Source organism: Alosa pseudoharengus, unplaced genomic scaffold (genome assembly GCF_046254945.1).
Source record: "Alosa pseudoharengus isolate Yale_2024_CS ecotype anadromous, Long Island Sound unplaced genomic scaffold, YU_APseudo_1.1 YU_APseudo_1.1_scf_1, whole genome shotgun sequence".
Lineage (NCBI taxonomy): Eukaryota > Metazoa > Chordata > Actinopteri > Clupeiformes > Clupeidae > Alosa > Alosa pseudoharengus.
Genome location: NW_027468564.1, coordinates 25,026,526 through 25,034,343, shown reverse-complemented (window position 1 = coordinate 25,034,343; position 7,818 = coordinate 25,026,526).

Below are 7,818 nucleotides of genomic sequence, written 5' to 3'. Positions count from 1 at the left end.
AAACTATGTTTTCTTCCATCACAGTCCCCTTTTACTATTTCCTTGAGTTTAGATGTTTGATACTTTAGTTAATTTACCTTTTTTTCAAATATCTTGTTTTCCTAAAGCTTGATTGAGGAGCTGAAGCGTCGTGACATGGTTAAGAATGGTGTCCCCCCACCTGATGCCGGACCATCCACCAGGCAGACTAATTCTGATGCCGGACCATCCACCAGGCAGACTAATTATGTGGCTAGACCATCCACCAGGCAGGCTAATTCTGTGGCTAGACCATCCACCAGGCAGACTAATTCTGTGGGTAGACGATCCACCAGGCAGGCTAATTCTGATGCCGGACCATCCACCAGGCAGACTGATTCTGTGGCTAGACCATCCACCAGGCAGACTAATTCTGTGGCTAGACCATCCACCAGGCAGACTAATTCTGAGGCCGGACCATCCACCAGGCAGACTAATTCTGAGGCCGGACCATCCACCAGAGACCGGGAAAAGTCAGCCGAAGTGGCATCTGACAGCAGTGGAAAGGTGTTTCAATGGTGAGAGTCTCAGTTTTCACAACTTATCTGTGATTTGTGTTTTTCAGTGTGGTTCACATTAAATCATAATAATGCACTATTATAACAAAAGTCTTATCCCACATTGCAGTGGCCGAGATGTGAATTATTCCCAGAAGACCAAGCAACTCATGCTTAAGCTTTATAACAAACATCCACTGGAAAATCCACTGCTGAAAGACTTTGCCGAACACCTAAGGATAGATCTCCTAAATGAAAATTACAAACAGGAGGTGAGGACCATCAATACACACTCTCACATTCATTAGAAAATTGATAAATGATAATAATACATAATAAGTTTATTTTATATAGCGCCTTTCTCAAACCCAAGGTCGCTTTACATAGTAGGAAGGCAGGGAAACACAATAATAAAAGAACAAAACAAAACAGAGTCAAAGGCAGGGAAACACAATAACTAATGATGAAGCAACAGTCATGGTTAGAAGGTAATTTAACATTGTTGCTTTTATCTTCAGGTTGAAAATGTTTCCCAGTACCTCTACTATGTCAACCCTGAGCAAGTATCCCTGGAGTTTGTCAATGACAGAGAGAAGCTCCGACAGTACCTGCGTGACCTTTCTGAGGCAACGCAATTGAACTACCTGAAGAGCTTGAAAAGATTCCTGGTTTACCACGCTTATTCATCAGATCTGAGGACGGAGAATGGTACACTCCAGGAACAGTGCCAGGACTTCATTGCCTTCATTGATTCTCTGAAAAAAGTCACCTCTAAGCTGGTGAGCAAAAACATCACCCAAAAGAGGTTAGTTGAAGTGTTTGTACCCCATGCAAATTATTACACTACAGAACTGGTAGTCCTCTCTCTGTAATATGATTTGTTAATACAGTTGATGTGTTTTGTCATAGGCATGACTTGTTGACTAGCAGCGAATGTCAGTTACAACCATATGAATGTATGACTGTTCTGGTGGCTGCCAAGAAGGACCTTTTGGCAATTATGAACAAACTGTCGGACAGTTGTTCTGCCTCATTGGAGTTGGCCGAGTGCACCTTTGTGGTGTACTACCTCGAGGCTGTTATCATTCTGCAACACCTCCAACGACCAGGCGTGGTGGCACACATGACTGTGGCGGAGTGGCTTGCCAGGAGAGAACATCAATCGCGTTACATCATTGACGTACACGAGCACAAGACAGCACCACAGCAAGAGGCCTCGTTTGCCCTGTCAGAGGAGGAGGCGCGCGTAAGTTCAATTCAGAGATATCACATTTCCTCAGAGAGAAAAAAAAATGGATAAACCAAAGCAAATGTCATTTGAAGAATGAGTGACATCCTGTATAGGAGAAGCAGGGACAGTGTGTTCTTAGATGAGCAGTCCATCTGTAACCTGCCCGTCTGTGGGTTAGTCAGCTGTGTGTTCAACAGCAGAAGTGAATCTTAATTACCTTTTCTCATCTGCCAACAGTGGTTTGATCTATACCATAGACGGGTACGTCCACAGCTCCTTAGATCCAACAAGAAACGCAAGAGGAGTAAAGATGTTGACGTGGAAGACAGGTTCTTTGTCTCCTCAACAGGGAGGGCAATTCACAACCCATCCAATGACCTGTTGCGGCTGCATTCAAAGTAAGTGAACCATTTGCCCTCTTATATGTTTGCCCATGTGTTGTTCATTGTGCCTCAGATGAGATGTCTTGATACATTTCTAACATACTGTTTAAACTTTCATTTTAGATACAACCTCCCGTCAGTGACCAGCCAGATGGCGCGGAGAACGTTTCAGACAGAAGCTGAAAGCTGGCCGGAAGCTGAGAAGTCAATGTTGGCCGGTTACATGGGTTGAATGAGCACGGTTTAATCACGCACATCCAAATAATACGGGTGCAGGATCGAAGATACGGTTCAAACAAAAAGTGAAGATCTGCACACTGGAGTGCTCCCATTGAAGCATTTTTTATTGGTAACATTTCAAGCCCTTACGGCCATTCCTCAGACTTCCAGCAAGTGTTACACAGACCTCTTGGCTGATTACCAGACACATACCAACGAAACAACCGAGAAGCATTTCCGAATTGAAAAATGTAAAAATTAGAAAATTGAGTTTTATCTTTCTCCAGTTCTTCCAGCTGTTCGCTGAGTCTGGCGATACCACTTAGCTCTAGCTTAGATCATAAATAGGATTAGACCAGTGGTCTAAGCATCACGCTTAAAAGTGACTAAGATTATGGATGTGTTTTAGTGTAGCGTGTAACCATCTTTAATTCTGCCTCTCGTGTAGCCCTTCTTGTCAGTGTGAGTGTGACCTCCCTTTCTGTGTACTGTATGAGTGTTGTTGACTGCCCTATCGTGTGCCATGTATTGGTGTCTGTATTCCCCACAATAAAGCTAAATGTTTTGAACAAGCCTTGCTCGAGTCATCACAATATGATTAAAGGTGAGAGAGAGGGAGAGAACATAGCTAACTTAGGCTGTGATAACGGTGTTTGATCCGGCTTTATTTATGTTGTTTCCTTTTGGCAGTAAGCTTTTTGCGTGCTGCGTTTGCGCTCAGAGCGTCTTGTGTTTTTGTACTGCAGTTCAACGCAAAATGGAAAAGCACCAACATTTTTATGAAAACAGTACATCTCATGTTTTACAAACGGCGTGTGTCGTAATTGCAAACTTAGACTATTACATTGTAGCTTACTTCAATATCAATCAAGTTTACTACATTTGTTTTTCGTCTTGGCTAGTTAGCTGTAGCCTTAAATCAATGATTAGTGGCAACCAGGTGATAAATAGTGTCATGATTATTGTTTATAGTGGCAACCGGGTGATAAGCGGGATACAGGCCTTTGAAGTGACCTATTATACATATAGATCCCATTCGGTGGAGGAAACACCTCTCCGCTGTGCGGTGGGAAGTTCTTTGCCACCTCGTTCATTAATTCTGTATAGCAGGACGCCTTGGCAGCCGGTATCCCCTATTTAAAGCCTAACCCATTGTATTATATGGAGAAAATTCAGTCATTTTTATCTGAACAGTTTATTTGATGGTTTCATAAAATGCAAAAGGAAATCAAACTTATTTACAAATATGTTTTGTCTGTTTCATATACTTCATAATATTTTAGTGGAACAATATGATTGATACTCAAAGATACTCAAAAAAAAAAAAAAAAACTTTCCAAATTGTTGGGAGATATGGATTTGTTTTGATGCTCTTTGAATCTGTTTCAGCGATTCATGCTTTCAAATAATTCAGTCATGCCCAGAGCCGTATATAAAGAGAGTTTGCCCAACTAGGGAATCAAATGGGCACCATGTTGGATATCCATATATCTGTGGGCTTTTTACATATTGACAAACATTGATGATAACATTGTTATAATGGTGAATATAAGTGATTTATTTCAACACAGCGTATTTGCCCCAGAGGGTTACACTGTAGTCATCTGACGTTGATATCAAACATGGCAAAGTTGGCCACATTTTCTCTACGGGTCTGGACATGCCATTATCTTATCACCCTCTACAGTCCTGGATTCAAATCTGTGTTAACCTTTTCTGTATGCCTGCTTGTAATTGATAGGCTACTGTATTTAATCGTATTATAGTTTCTCCACTACTTCAACGACATTGAAGAAGAAAGAAGTAGCAGTAGCTAGACCAGACGTGATAGTGGCACGTACATTCTAAAAAATGTATGTCTTCAATGTATTTTACGTGTCGCGAATGGTGAACGTGAACGCTTCAGTTACACGCCTGGTGTAGCTTCCTTTTTAGGTTACAGTAATGGAAAAGGAGGGAGTATTTGTAGCTCTTTCATTCTAAATCTGTCTCTAAAGTACACAAGTCTACATGTCACCCTAAAGCACCTGCACATTGCTTTTATAACTGTGCTCTGAGTCTTGAGAAATCAATTGGCAAAATATATAATACAAATAATAAAGAAAAACAATAGTAATATGTCTAATACTCTCGATGGTGTTTTATGCCCCCAACGTTTAAAGGCACCTAATCCTAAACCTAACCCCAACCCTAACCCTACCCTACCCTTAACCCATGCCTAACCCTAGTGCCTTCCAGGCAGCGCTGCCTTGAAGACAACGTTGAGGGCATAAAACACCAAGAAACGTCTAATACTGTGACACTATAAGAAAATAAAACAAATGTAAATGTGAATATGAAATAAATCATGCTGATCTAGGAACAGTGGTGCTGCAGAGACAACATATTCTGGTGCATATGAGCTCATTCACACGATGACATTGTGGATTAACTAAACTTTTGTGTGAACATAATGGTGTATTTTGAGTTGTTCTAATCGACTGAAACGTTTGCCACACTGAGTGCATTGGTGCGGCCTCTCTCCTGTGTGAATGCGCTGGTGTCTTTTGAGATGTCCCTTCACATTGAAGTCCTTGCCACACTGAGTGCATTTGTACGGCCTCTCTCCTGTATGTATTCGCTGGTGTCTTTTGAGAGCTCCCTCTTGAGAGAAACTCTTGCCACACTGATTGCATTTACATGGCCTCTCTCCGGTATGTATTCGCTGGTGAACTCTGAGATTTCCCTCGAGGGTGAAACTCTTTCCACACTGAATGCATTTAAATGGCTTCTCCCCTGTATGAACATGTTTGTGAGCTCTGAGGTGTCCCGCTTGACTGAAACTCTTGCCACACTGAGTGCATTTATACGGCCTTTCTCCTGTATGAATTCGTTTGTGAGCTCTGAGATTTCCTGCTTTACTGAAACCCTTGCCACACTGATTGCAGTGGTATGGCTTCTCTCCTGTGTGAGTGTAATGAGACGTCAGCTGGGAGCTGTGTTTACGCAGAGGACGGGACAATCTTCCGGACTCCTCCGGCTCTTTTTGCAGGGTCCAGCTGGACGTGGGACTCCCGGAAGGGGCCATGGAGGATGAGGTGCATAATCCTGTCCGTTTCACTGGGAAAACACAACACAAGAAATAGGTCATGAAATAGATCCATTCCACAGTTTCCTTTTCTCCTGCTGGTCTGATGAATATAATTAATTTGGTAGGACAAATCTGAAATGTACCGGTCATGTTTTAATAAAAATATTATTTAAAAAAATAATGGAAACAAAACAAATGTGTGTATACATCTGTACTTATCTATGTTTACAAACAAATTAAGTCCTCAAATCAATGTGATTGTGTGACCCACTACTAATTAATTTTTGTAACATTTTGTTTCTGTTTCCTCATTGTAAAATACAGCAATATTATTTGGTATTATATGCATTTTTCCTCCAAAGACCCCAAAGTTGGAATTAACAAGACACAGAAAATAGCATCGCTCACATAAAGTTAAACAACTACTTTGGATGTCAGACTAACAATGAAGTGAAGCATTTCTTTTTTGAATGGGGAAACACCGCCTTTTCTGTAAAACTGCAAGAGTAGGCCGTTCTAGACCAACTGAAAAAACTGATTTACATATGCACCCACATGGAGGCAAGTGTGGCACCGTTGATACGTTGATCAGTTTTCACCACCCTCTGCAGTGCTTTCCGGTCGGAGGCAGAGCAGTTTGCCATATCATGCTGTGACACAGTTGGTGGGGATGCTCTCAATGGTGCAGCGGTAGATGTTTACCAGGATCTGAGGAGACAGGTGGAGCTTCTTAAGTCTCCTCAGGATGATGAGACGCTGGTGAGCCTTCTTGATCAGGGTAGAGGTGTTGAGGGTCCAAGACAGGTCCTCAGAGATATGGGCACCCAGAAACGTTTCAATAACCTTCTCAAGACGCTAACACTAAAACAGTTTATGTCTCACCTGGTTGCCCGTTGTCTATTCTGGGGCAGATGGAGGTAATGTGTTTTAACGCAGGATATTGGTGCACACATGTTCCCACGGTGATCACACGATTGCATGAAGACTCATGGTTAGACTATGTGTTATTTTATGAAAAAATAGAAGGCATATTTTATGTTCTGTTTATGTTCACGTAGCCGTTTAAATTTTTTGGAGGAACAAAAATGCTTCAGATAATTTGGCAAATAATTTGGCAGACCCCCTGCAGTACCTCCACGGACCCCCTAATGGATTGAATATAAATCTGATAGATATTAAACAAAGATTGAAAAGACTATTAAAGACCTCAAAAAAGCTATCATCTTTGCCCATACAATCCCTTCAGGATTTTGCAGTGTTTTTAGGCAGTTGAGAAAAGAAATTGCTAGAGGATGTTTTCAAAAAAAGGAAAACTGCAGTCAATTCAGGGTAGTAAGACCAAAATCACACTGATGCTTGATAACCAACTAACCTTCTCTGATGATGTTGCCTGGGTCACCTGAACGTGCCGTTTCGCACTTTGCAACATACACCAAATCAGGCCTCACCAGTGACTCAATCGGCTACCCAACTCCTGGTACAGGCCTGGTATATTTTACTTAAAACTGAAATTGTGACACCTCTAGTAGGGGTTATTGATTTAATAAAAAAGTTACTACGGAAGTCTTTCACGATTTCATAACCAGAGGTGTAGTGGTAAAATAATAGGTGGGTAAACTATGAATTCTGTGATCACAGTAAGGTGGACTGTGCCATGCGGTATCAGATTTTTTAAAAGGCATTCAGAACATGTTTGATGATGGTGGAGGTTATTGTCCAATGCTTATAACAATACCAATGGTATTAAATGATTCCCAGAGTGTTGATGAGTATACACATTGTGAATGTGGATAATACAGTGTGAGTTTTTAATGTTAAAAGTTGCAATTGGTGAATAAACTCTAATGAAAGGTGGATAAACTCTAATAAAAGGTGAATAAACGGTGTTTACTTGTGTTTAGCCTTCACTACATCCCTGCTCATACATAACATATAAACATAGCAACAAGTAATTTAGAAAGCAACATTGAGATGTAGCAACTCTTGACTTTTGATTCAATTAGTAGCACAGTAAAATATAATGAAATGTGGTGAACATGGGGGGTTGCAGTAGGTTTTGCAGCAGCAAAAAAACGTGATTCAGTCAATCATAATCAAGAACCAGAACTATCTGTTTCAGAACAGTAATTTTATTTCAACTGAGGCATGAATCCAATTGTAATTGGATTAGATGTGCCCAGGTAAACACACCTGATTTTAACATGTGAACAAATGTTTTTACGTTCTATTTTAACTGTAAATCTGCATCAACTTCAAGGAAATATTACTAACACAATTTGGTCTCCTAAAACATTATGGATTAACTCTACAACCAATCTGGGGTGCGTTTCTAGTTCTTGTTGTACAAACATTATAGGTTCAATTCTCTTTTGAAGTGAGATTGTCTTCATGCTTCTAACT